A 13,028-nucleotide genomic window follows, 5' to 3' on the forward strand; every position below is an offset into this window, starting at 1 on the left:
CTAGTATAGTTTTCATGAAAGAACACATCTTGTTCAATTGGTCAAGATAGTTCAGTTTCGATTTTAGCATAGACCACATGATTCATGCTCAGTTGGGTGTTTTAATAAAAAATATTTATAAATCCTATGACCTCATACTAGCGTAGCAAAGCTACTATAGTATAGCAGTTCTAGGGTCGAACTCTGGGATGGGTTTTCATTCAACTAGTGATAGACTCAAGATTAGAAATTGAATCTGATGATTTCCTTTGTCAAAAACTTAAAGTTTAAAAGAAAATAAAATTTGTTTTGAAAGTGGTGTTTGGAACTAAACTAATATAGAACTAGGTAAAAATGGAAGAAAGAAAGTCTCCCAGAGCTAAAGGTTGCTAGGATCAAGTTCAGAATGCAAAGTGGGAAATTCCGGATTTTTCTTCTCGTATTGGGGACAACAACATAAAGGATGGTTGTTTCCCGAGCCGGTATAGGTTTAACAATGAAGATTTAATCCATAAAAAGTCAATAGAAATGGTAGTCAAGTTCCATAAATGGCTTTAGACACTATGGGTCTTCACCTTGAGCCACTTTCCAATGGCTCGTACATGATAACTAATGGTCTGATGTGGATCTAGCAATAAGTATCCACAGAGACCTAAATCTTATCATGTATTGGCCATTCAAAGTGATTTTAAGGGATTTAAATCAAAACTTTAGATTTAAAAGCCATTTATGAACTCCAACTACCTGTATTTAATGCACGAGAGTTTTCCACTTTTGTATCTGGACTTTTCACCTAGCTTCCTTCACTCCAAGAAACCAAAGGTTTAGCCTCTCATCCTCTGGGAAAACATCCTCAGAGGTTGTTTGGCTTCCAAGAAAAAGAAAATAGAATATAGTAGAGAGAAAAGAAAAGCAAAGAGATCCCTGTATTTCACTAAGTGTAAAATATACAATAGTTCTCTCTCGAGATGATTTCCACCCCTCTTATAGTCTTTACAAAGCAAAGCCTGTGATTGGCTAGTTACAGGGATAAGAAAGGAATTTACATCAAAAAATACAAAAGAAAAGATCTCATATGGAGTCGGCAAAACAGAGGAGATTTCGCACCAAAGTCGCATGGGCTGGTGGTGCGAAATTCGCACTTGCATGGGCTGGTGCGAAAATTGTCTCTCAGCTTGATGCAGTTGTCTTCTGAAGGCCATATCTTCCTCATTTCAGCTCCAAATCGTACACGGTTTGAAGCGTTGGATTCTTGACTTCTCAAGCTTTGAAATGGTATATAGAATGTAGAAAATGGACTTTAGAAAGTACTCCAAAAGTGTGAAGGAAGACTGCAGCTGCTGTTCTCTGTTTTCTTCACTCTGTTTTCCTCTATTTTTCCTCTTTGCTTCTCTCCTTTACTTGACTTGTCTTAATGATCCAAAAAGCTGTCAAAACACTAAAACTAGCCAGAAATATGATTAGAAGTCATTGCTATGTCCTTAACATGCCAATTGGAATAAAAATGGAGAACTACTACACAAAAGTGCTTAAAACATAATGAATTAAAGACGCAAAATAACACTTTTTGGGTAGTAATCACTCCCCCCAACTGACACATTGCTAGTCCCTGAGCAATGAAGGGAAGAAAAAGAAAGAAAAATAGATAATATAATATTTTATAAAATCATGCTGATCACTCCAAAAAATAATCAAGTGGCATGATTGGGTCAAACTCTCACATGGCAAGTCAAGGATATAAAACTCAATCATCAACAAGAGTCATCAAATAACTTACCTATCACAACATACAAAGAGTGGGCATTATGAAAATTTGAGTATCAAAATAATTACCACTCCCAAAGGACCAACTCTTAATCTTCCACAAAAATCTAAGTGTTAAGGTGCTTAGTTTCCAGTTATAGTATGTCAAACTATATTCTCCCCCCAACTAAGGTTTTTCTCTAACTTTAGCAACTCTAACCCCCATATAAAAGGCTAAGAACGCACCATTTTTTTTTTTTTTTTAAACTCCACCCATCCACCCATGTAACGAGCAGTGAGGTCGGTGACTCCCAACCAATAAAGGCTTAGGGCACCAGGCTTCAAAGATTTTCACCATATACCCCTCGGACCTTGCTCGGGTTTCAAAGCAAGTGAAGCAAATTTTTTTCATAAGACACATTGGCCTTTTATAAGGTGTCCCAACACTAATAGAATGAGGTCAAAGGCACCAAGTTGAAAATTTCCTAAGTTTAGGGGGTGAGAAAGTTTTCCATCTTATAACTGGAATCTAATGTGTTCAATGTGTGAAAAGATTGAGTGGAAGACTTAAGATTGAAATCAAAAGGAGCTTCAACAATTTATCAACTTTAATAAGCATAATACAAACTCTGAGATTATGGCAATAAGATAAGAATTTAATTTCTCCCATTTACTTTTGAGAATTTATCTTTGAGAAACAAAGAGAGTTTGCAAAAAATTTGTTAGCAAAATAACTTAACCAAAAATCCAACAAATTACTTCCTCAACTCTCCCCCCAACTAGGATGAACATTGTCCCCAATGTTCCAAAAGCAAGTGATAATAAAAGGGAGGAAGGGATACCTCCGGATAGTAAGGGACTCTGAATGGACAAGAGAAACCACATGTTGCAAAAGAGAAGAAATCATAAGAGTGATGAGTAGAGGAAATAAAAAGGAATAGCTAATATACACAAAAAGGAAGATGTCTATATAAACTGAGAGAGTACAATATACAAGATAAACATGGAATACATCCAATCCCAGTATAAAAGTGGTCCAAAATATATATCACATCCAAAAACATAAAATATAGATACAAAACAAAAAGGGAGAGGAGTGATCGTATGATCAAGTAGTAGGCTCCTCTGGTGGATGGGAGGGGTCCTCAACTGTAACTGTGGAAGGTACCGCTACAGGTGTAGCATCATCAGCTGGAGCAAAATCATCAGCTAGAGCAGAAGGCTCTGAGGGCACAGGAGCAACAGGTGGAACTGGTGGCAAAAGACCGAGATGCTGCTGAATCTCATGGAGAATGAGAGTCTGCTGGTCCTGCCGAAGTTGGAAGTGGTCCATCTGCTCCATAATAGCCGTCTGAGTAGTGGTCAGAGTCTGGAAAGAAGCGAGCAAGTCACGATACTCTGCACCAGGAATAGTAATGGGCGGCTCTGGGGTAGGAGGAACAGCAGGTGGGGCATCAGACAATGCTGCCGCTGGTACGGGCTCCGAGGGAGCTGAAGTGGACGGAGCAAATGTAGATGGTAAGGGCTGTGGAGGAACTTCCCTTGGCTCGGGAAGTTCTGGGGAATGCTGATGGAGCAATACCTGATTCCATTGGTCAAGAGAGAAGCTCTCTCGACAATGGCGGTGGGTCTCAAAATGAGGGTCTGTAGGGAAACCCATATCTGCCAGAACATGGCATAGCAACCGAGGGAAAAGTAAAAGAATGGTGTCTGCCCTCGTAAGACGCCGCTTATGCACCTTCTCCTCAAAATGGAGGAGGACGGCCATAATCAAATGGGGGGCCAAAGTAGTCGCCCTCAGAGATACGAAATAACGCTTCTAGAATGGCCCCTCGTCTCTTCACTCTATGCTGAAGAGGAAAAAGATTCGTGCGAAGCACCACATCAAATAGGAGCATCCCTGGGGGAAGCTCCTTCCTCATAATGATCCTGTCTAAAGATGTCCCTCGAGATAGTATACGAACCATGTCCCACTCAGAAAATGGGGCCCAACGTCTAAATGCAGCTGGATCTGCTAGTGCATAAGGGATATGGAAAGCCTCGGCAATCTGTCTAACCCCCAAAATACCCTAGCGTCCATCAATGGTAAAAAGGACCGAGGCGGGTACCGGGACGCCACGAGTAGTCATAGACTGGTAAAAGTCTAAAGCTACTCGAGGATAAAAGAACTGTGGTGGAGTCATAAAGGGTACAAGATGGTACCTCTCAAGTAGGCTGTATGAATCCCCCAACTCAGGCTGCTGTCGCAAAACAGAGTAGTCAAAATATGCCTCGACATGGAATGCTCTCGATCGGCAATCGGAGTTGCCCTCAATGGGCGAGCTGGCGAGGATAGGGCGTCTGGTGGGAGGAGGCTGAGACTGTGAATCTCGAGGTGCTCTGAAGGACTCTCCTGGCTCTGAAGTCTTGGCCTTCTTTATAGGAGGACTCCTAGCTGGAATCTGAGTAGGGGCCACAGGCGTGGCAGCTGCTCTCCTCGTATGGTATCTGCGCTGGGGGGTAGAATCAGGTAAATGTGGGGGTGCATCTAGTGGGGCCCGCATAGGGGCAGCTCTCTGACTACTCTAGGGAGCTGAGGCATAGCCTCCTCGGGTCTTAGGCATAAGAGAGCAAAGAAATGAGGCTCAGAGGCTTGGGATTGGGGAGGGTAGGGATGAAAAATCCCAAAAATTCGCACAAGGGGAAGAGTGGTGCGAATTTCGCACCAGAGGATGGTGCTGTGCGAATTTCGCACAAGTGGATAGTGTTGTGCGAATTTCGCACAAGTGGATAGTGTTGTGCGAATCGCACAAGGCACTATTCACTTGTGCAAAATGAGAAATTGGATGCTTTCAAATGGCAAAAATTTTTGGTTTTTGAGGGTGGGAAATGCTGGTTGAGGTAGGAAAGGGATTTTTCATGGTGGCTAAGCTTGGAAATGGGAGCTTTATAAGAAGAGAATGGAGAATTTTGAAGCTCCCATAGCGGCGGAAATGGGTTTCTTATGAAGAAACCATGGCTTTGAATCCTTAGCTTGAGGTTTTGGATTTGAAAAATCAAGGTTGGGATTTGTTGAAGGATGGATTTGGAGTGTTGAGTGAAGAAATGAAGGGTTTTTTATGGTGGAAGGAGGAGAAAGAGTTGAAAATGGAAGGCACGGACTGTTGTGAATAGTGATGGCCGCGGCTATGGAATGAAGCTCTTGAGATGGGCTGCCATGGTGGGATTGGGGATGGGAGATGATGAAGGAGAGGACCTTGTGGATGGAAAGGGGTGATCGGAAGAGAGGTGTTGAGAGAATTGAAGAAGAACAAGCTTAGACTTGAAGAAGAGAAAATGGCTTTTAAAGAAAAAATGCGAATTTCGCACAAGGTGTTGGGTAATGCGAAAATTTTCACATTCCTGTGGTTTTCCAAGACCGAGAGCATGCCTTTTTGGAAAATAGTCATAAAGGCAATTTCGCACTAGGTTCGCATTCCTGTGCATTTTCGCACTGAGATTTTGGGTAGGGACTGAGAGCATGCTTGTGGGAAAATGCTCACAAAAGTGAATTCGCACAAAGGGGGTAGGTGGTGCGAATTTCGCACCAGAGAATTGGGTGGTGCGAATTTCGCTGTGTCTTGGCTTTTCTCCCCTGTTTTCCCTTGTTTTCCCCTTGACTCATTCTTCAAGCTTTCCTACCTGCATGTTAACACAAAAACCAATTCAAACCACATTAGAATGAAATTAAAGTCAAAAATAAAAATCAAAACATGCATAAACACAAGAAAAACACTAGATTAAACTAAAATCAACTTAAAAGGAAACAAAAAGAGGATGAACTTTTTAGTCTTTGAAGAGACTAAGTTCAACCATGAACTGAGTGTTTTCATGTTGGAGGTGGATCAAGGGGGATGAATTCCTCCTTGTCTCGGGAAAATGATTCCATATAGGGCTTGAGACGATGCCCATTCACTTTGAAAGTTCGAGTGCTATTGGTGTTGAGTAGTTCAACTACTCCATTTGATTGCACGTCATGAATTATGAAAGGACCCGTCCACCTTGATTTCAATTTTCCCGGAAAAAAATGAAGTTTAGAGTCATAAAGCAAGACTCTTTGTCCCTTGGTAAAATTCTTCTGATTTACCAATTGATCATGCCATTTCTTCAACCTCTCTTTTGCAATTTTTGAATTGAGGTAAGCATCATTCCTCATTTCCTCCAATTCGTTCAAATCCAAACATCTCTTTAACCCGGCTCTTGTCAAATCCATGTTGAGCTTCTTGATTGCCCATCATGCTTTATATTCAACCTCCACTGGGAGATGGTACACTTTGCCATAAACAAGGCGATAAGGAGACATTCCAAGAATGGTCTTATAGGCGGTCCTATAAGCCCATAATGAATCTAGGAGCTTAATAGACCAAACCTTCCTATTCACATTCACCACTTTCATCAGTATATTCTTGATTTCCCGGTTGGCTAACTCAACTTGGCCACTTGTTTGAGGGTGATAAGGTGTAGCTACCTTGTGCTTGACCCCATATTTGGCTAGAAGAGTCTCAAAAGGCTTATTGCAAAAGTAGGTTCCTCCATCACTTATAATGGCCTTAGGCACTCCAAATCTTGAAAAGATGTTCTCCTTGAGAAATTTGAGAACCACCTTATGATCATTGCTCCTACATGGGATTGCTTCTACCCACTTAGAGACATAATCCACTCCCACCAAAATGTAGGAGTGTCCAAATGACATTGGAAATGGTCCCATGAAGTCTATCCCCCAAACATCAAAGACATCCACTATCAAGATCGGGTTCAAGGGCATCATATTCCGGCGTGTTAGCTTCCCAAGCCTTTGACACCGATCACATCCCTTGCACATAGAGTGGACATCCTTGAAAAGAGAGGGCCACTAAAAACCTGATTGGATCACTTTCATGGTTGTTTTCTGGGAAGCAAAATGACCTCCACATGCACTATCATGACAATGGGATAGAATTCCTGATTGCTCTTGTTCAGGATCACATTTCCTTATGATTTGATCCGCACAATATTTGAAGAGAAAAGGCTCCTCCCAATAATAGGCATGGATCTTAGCAAAGAAATTCTTCTTGTCTTGGGCACTCCACTCACTTGGAACTTCTCCAGTAACCAAGTAATTTGCAATGTGAGAATACCATGGAGCTACCTCTATTGACATGAGAGACTCCTCAGGGAAGTCATCATTGATAGGTAGACCATGTGAGTCATGTGCTATCACAAGTCTTGACAAGTGGTCAGCTACCACATTTTCTACTCCCTTTTTATCCCGGATTTGGAGATTGAATTCTTGAAGCAAAAGGATCCATCTTATCAATCTTGCCTTGACATCTTGCTTGGCTAGCAAGTACTTCAAAGCAGAATGGTCAGTGAACACCACTATAAAGGACCCTACCAAATAGGCACGAAACTTATCCAAGGCAAAAACTACTGCCAACAACTCCTTCTCAGTAGTTGTGTAGTTCCTTTGAGCCTCATTCAAAGTTTTGCTTGCATAATAAATCACATAGGGCTTTCCATATTCTCTTTGCCCCAAAACAGCCCCCATAGCAAGATCACTTGCATCACACATTACCTCAAAAGGTAATTTCCAATTTGGGGCTCTCACTATTGGTGCAGTTGTGAGGAATTGCTTCAGTTCCTTAAAACTCTTTTGACATTTCTCATCCCACACAAACTTGGCATCCTTTACCAAGAGTTCACAAAGAGGTTTTGAGATTTTTGAGAAATCCTTAATGAACCTCCTATAGAACCCGGCATGTCCTAGGAATTGCCTAATTCCTTTAACATTTGTGGGAGGTGGCAACTTAACAATTAGCTCCACCTTTGCCTTATCTACCTCAATGCCATTCTTGGAGATTATATGTCCTAAGACAATTCCTTGTTGTACCATAAAATGGCACTTCTCCCAATTTAGCACTAGGTCTTTCTCAATACATCTTTGGAGAACAGCTTCTAAATGCAACAAACACTCCTGATAAGAACCTCCATATACAGTGATGTCATCCATGAAGACTTCCATGATGCGCTCCACCATATCACTGAAGATGCTTAGCATACATCTTTGGAAAGTTGCAGGTGCATTACATAGACCAAAGGGCATCCTCCTATACGCAAAAGTACCAAAGGGGCAAGTGAAGGTTGTCTTTTCTTGATCTTCCAAATCAATCTCTATTTGGAAGTACCCCGAGTAACCATCCAAAAAACAGTAGAAAGGATGCCCTGAGACTCTCTCAAGGACTTGGTCCATGAAAGGCAATGGGAAATGGTCCTTCCTAGTCACTGAATTCAACCTCCTGTAGTCTATACACACCTTCCATCCTGAGGTAGGACGTGTAGAGACTTCCTCCCCTTTCTCATTCTGGATCACAGTAATTCCAGATTTCTTTGGGACTACTTGGGTTGGGCTCACCCACAAGCTATCTAAAATGGGATATATGATCCCTGCTTGAAGTAGCTTCAGAACTTCACCCCTTACCACCTCTTGCATGTGAGGATTCAACCTCCTCTGGGGCTGCCTCACTGGTTTTGCATTTTCCTTCATGTAGATATGGTGGGTGCATACAAAAGGGCTAATCCCTTTCAGATCAGAAATTTGCCATCCAATGGCTTTTTTGCATTTTCTGAGGACTCCCAAAAGACTATCCTCTTGATCTCTTGTGAGAGTTGAAGAAATCACCACTGGACATTTCTCATCTTCCTCCAAATATGCATACTTCAAATCAACAGGAAGTGGCTTCAAAACCAACTTTGGAGGGTCCTCCATAGCTGCTCCTTGTGAGTCCTCCTTATTGAACAGTGGTAAGATCTCTTCTCGTCTCCTCCAAGGAGACATGATGGCTAACACATCAGAGGGTTCAGGTAACCCTTCTTCAAGCACTCCAAGGCTTTCATTCAAGCTCTCTTCTAAATTCTTGTCACAATGCTCTTCAACCAAAGTGTTGATCAAGCACACCTCCTCCAATTCTTCCTCCTCTTCTGGGTGAAGATGCCTCTTGCATAGGTGGAATATGTTTAATTCCAAGGTCATGTTTCCAAATGTGAGCTGCATCACCCCATTCCTACAATTGATGATGGCATTTGAGGTAGCTAGGAAAGGTCTCTCAAGGATGATTGACACATAATTTGCTTCCTTAACAGTGGGATCAGTATCAAGCACCACAAAATCCACAGGATAGTAGAATTTGTCCACTTGAACTAGAACATCCTCTATCACCCCCCTTGGGATTTTGACTGACCTATCAGCTAAGGAGAGAGTGATGGTTGTGGGCTTCAATCCTCCAAGTCCCAGTTGCTTGTACATAGAGAATGGGAGCAAATTCACACTTGCCCCCAAGTCTAGTAAAGCCTTCTCCACATGTGTCCCTCCAATGTTGACTGAAATGGTGGGACATCCCGGATCTTTGTACTTAACTTGAGACTTACACTGAATGATGGCACTTACTTGCTCAGTGAGGAATGCCTTCTTTGTCACATGTAACCCTCTCTTGACCGTGCACAAGTCCTTTAAAATTTTTGCATATGTGGGGACTTGCTTGATCATATCAAGTAAGGGTATATTCACCTTCACTTGTCTCAATACTTCAAGAATTTCTGATGAATTTGTGATTCCCTTCTTTCCATGTAAAGCTTGAGGAAAAGGAGGAGGCATATGTTTCTTCATCATATCCTCTTTAATCACTATCCTTGGCTCTTCTTCAATGCTTGATTTAGATGCACTTTTCTTCCCACTCTTCTCTTCTTGGTTATTGCTCTCTTTAACCAAGGTTCTCTTTGACATGAGTTCTTCATCTTGCCTCACCTTAGGCAAGGGTTTATCAACCTCCTTCCCACTCCTCAAGGTGATCACAGCTTTGACCTCCCTCAACTTTGAAGACTCCCTATCTTGGGTTTCAACTTCGTGAACACCCTTTGGATTTTGGCTTGGTTGAGAGGGAAACTTTCCTTTCTCATTCACTGTGTTGAGGTTGGTAAGCCTAGAGATGGAGTATTGAATATTATCTATCTTCTGAGATAGATCATTTTGCATCCCATCCATTCTCTTAATTTGAGAACTCTCAACATTTTCAATCTTTTGGTGCAATTGGGAGTTGATTGCCTTTTGTTCACCCACAAAGTCACCCATGACTTTACTTAGGTTCACAATGGCTTGCTCCACTGAAGAGGTTTGTTGAGGTGCTTGGGTTTGGGCTTGTGGTTGGTATGGAGGTGGCCTTGGTTTCCAAGAAAAATTTGGATGGTTTCTCCAGCTTGAATTATAGGTGTTTCCATAAGGTGCATTGTTGTTGGGCCTAAATTGCCCCACAACATTGGCTTGATCACCTAACATCTCCCTCACAGCTGGGATGGTTGGGCACTCATCTACCACATGATCACATGATTGGCAAATGGTGCATGGCATGACATGGGCTTGTGTCTCGGAAATGGCTTGGACTTCATGCATTTTTTTCAACTCAAGTTCTTCCAACCTCCTTGCCATTGTTGCCACCTTATGATTCGACTCATGGTAGCTTAGCTTTAAAGGCGTATCAACAAAATTTATACCTTAAATACTATTACTAAAGTAGCCAAGCTACTATAGCATAGTGGTTCTAGGATCGTTCACTGGGAAGGGTTTTCGCAAACACAAGTGATATTCAAATTAGGAAAATAGGTGATTTTCTTATGAATGTTAGCTTTAAAAGAAGATGTAAATGTTTTTAGAAAGATTTAAACTAATCTAAGCTAACATTAAAGACTAAAATGAAAGGGTGTAAAAACAAGTTTCTCAAAGATAGGATAGCTATGCTCTGGTTCTTATGCAAATTGGAAATCTCAGGATAGGCTCCTCGCGTTGGGGTTGCAACTATGGTGATGCTTGCTTCCCGAACCGGTATGGATTTAGCAAATCAAGTTTTAATCCTTTAAAATGGCAAAACAGATGGTAGTGAATTTCATCAATGGTTATTCACCTTAGACTTCCTTTGAATGGCTCGTAAGAGATAACTAATGGTCTAAAGCCAAAAGCTTACCAAATATTGGCAACTCAGTCATTCCAAGTGATAAACTCACTTTTCAATGGCCATTGAAATTGGTTCTAACGGATTAATACAAAACTTGGAATTGAAAACCTCACCTTCCAATAGCTCGTAGGAGATAACTAATGGATAGAAATCCAAAAGCTTATCAAGTATTGGCCGTTGGAAGTTGTCCAAAGGAAATAAAAACCAAACTTTGCATTAATGAACCTTTAATGAAAAACGTCTACCTTACCTTCCGGGTGCGAGAAAATTCCATGGGATTGCATCCAAGCCATCACATAACATCCATACTTTGAGAAACTAAAAGTTTTAGCCAATCATCCTTTGAGGAAAAACCCTCAGAGGCTGTTTGGCTACTAAGAAAATAGAAACGGGAGAGCTCTGTAAATATTCTCTATCCATATATCAATATATCAATATCTTTTACAACGGATGCAAGGGGATATAAATAGAGAAGTTTTTCCAACCTTCCTAGCTAAGAAATCTTTATGATTGGTGGATTACAAGGAGAAGAATGGAAATTTATACAAAAATATCCAAAAGAAAAGATCTCGTGTGGAGTCGGCAGAAACAGGGGAAAATTCGCACCACGCAAGGGGGTGTGCGAATTTGGAAGGTGTTGTGCGAAATTTTCGCACAAGCCTGGAGCAGTTGTCTTCCGAAGGCCATATCTTCCTCATTTCAGCTCCAAATCGTACACGGTTTGAAGCGTTGGATTCTTGACTTCATGAGCTTTGAAATGGTATATATTATGTAGAAAATGGACTTCGGGAAGTACTCCAAAAGTGCCAAAGAAGACTGCAGCTGCTGTCCTCTGTTTTCCTCTTTGCTTCTTTTTGCTTCTCTTTGCTTTTCTCCTTTTGTTGGCTTGCTTTGGTGTAGCTAAAAGCTTGCTTTAACTTGTCCAAGTAGCTCCTCCATCATTTGGCATGCTTGAATTGATTCATAAGCTGATAAAAACATGTAAACTTGCCACAAAATGGTTAAAACCAATTACTAAGGACCTTAATGAATTAATTGGGTTAAATGAATATGATTACTACACAAAGGTGCTTAAAACCATTATAATTAGGTCTAAAAAATAGCACTTTTTGGTAGTAATCACCTTAGCTTTCATGTCCATGTCTTCACTTAACATGTACATTCCACCCTTTGGATTTTGGTTTGGTTGAGAGGGAAACTTTCCTTTTTCTCTTGAGTTGGGCTCATCCAATCCTCTTGACACCTCAGATACATAACTTAAAAAGTCCATGGCTTCTTCCGGATTCTTACTCATAAAATCTCCCCCACACATGGTTTCAAGAATTTGCTTCATGGAGGAAGACATCCCATCATAAAAATAGCTCACCAAGAGCCATGTATCAAAGCCATGATGAGGACAAGCATTGATGGCCTCCATATACCTTTCCCAACATTCATAGAACTTCTCATTTTCTTTTGCAGAAAAGTTTGAGATTTGTCTCTTCAACCCATTGGTCCTATGGGTGGGGAAAAATTTCTTAAAAAATTCGGCCTGAAGATCAACCCAATTCCTTATGCTCCTTGGCCTTAAAGCATTAAGCCATATTTTTGCCTTGTCCTTCAAAGTAAAAGGGAATAGCTTGAGTCTCATCAAGTCTATTGAAGCTCCTCCCTCTCTAAAAGTATTTCACACCTCCTCAAACTCCTTGATGTGGGCATATGGGTTCTCACTCTCCATTCCATGGAAATTTGGTAGGAGGGGCACAATATGGGGTCTTATAATCAGCTGCTCAAGAGGAGGTACAATGCATGAGGGTGCACTCATCCTTGGTGGGTGCATTCTATCCCTCATGGATAGATATGCATTTGGATTACCCCCTTGACCGTGTTGAGAATTCTGATCCTCTTGTGGAGGGTCCATGATGTTTACACAGATATCCAACTCTGTGTCTTGAGGATTCTCTATCCTTACTAGTCTTCCCTCTTGGTCCCGAATACAATAGGGCATACACAAGTTACAACTTACCTGAAAACAAAACAAAGACAACAAAAACAAAAGAAAGCTAGAAGAAAGTTAAGGTTAGAAAGAAAATGAAAGTAAACTTAACAAAAGGAATTCTACAATTAAAAGAAAGGAAATGAAGTTAGTGAAAAAGGAATTCACCAAACTTGTGATGGAAATCACAAGTAGCCTCTAAAAAGTTGTATCACTGTATCGTGGCACCATCCCCGGCAACGGCGCCATTTTTGATTCATGCTCAGTTGGGTGTTTTAATAAAAAATATTTATAAATCCTATGACCTCATACTAGCGTAGCAAAGCTACTAT

General features: G+C 41.1%; 1 non-coding gene across 1 annotated transcript; it reads left to right on the top strand.

Moving 5' to 3' along the window:
• Window positions 1-12,103: 12,103 nt before the first annotated feature.
• LOC132254696 (small nucleolar RNA R71) lies at window positions 12,104-12,210 on the top strand. Its single transcript, XR_009467001.1, has one exon. It is a non-coding gene; the product is annotated as a small nucleolar RNA R71 (small nucleolar RNA).
• The last annotated feature ends 818 nt before the right edge of the window (window positions 12,211-13,028 follow it).

This window comes from Vitis vinifera, chromosome 11 (assembly GCF_030704535.1).
Source record: "Vitis vinifera cultivar Pinot Noir 40024 chromosome 11, ASM3070453v1".
Classification (NCBI taxonomy): Eukaryota; Viridiplantae; Streptophyta; class Magnoliopsida; order Vitales; family Vitaceae; genus Vitis; species Vitis vinifera.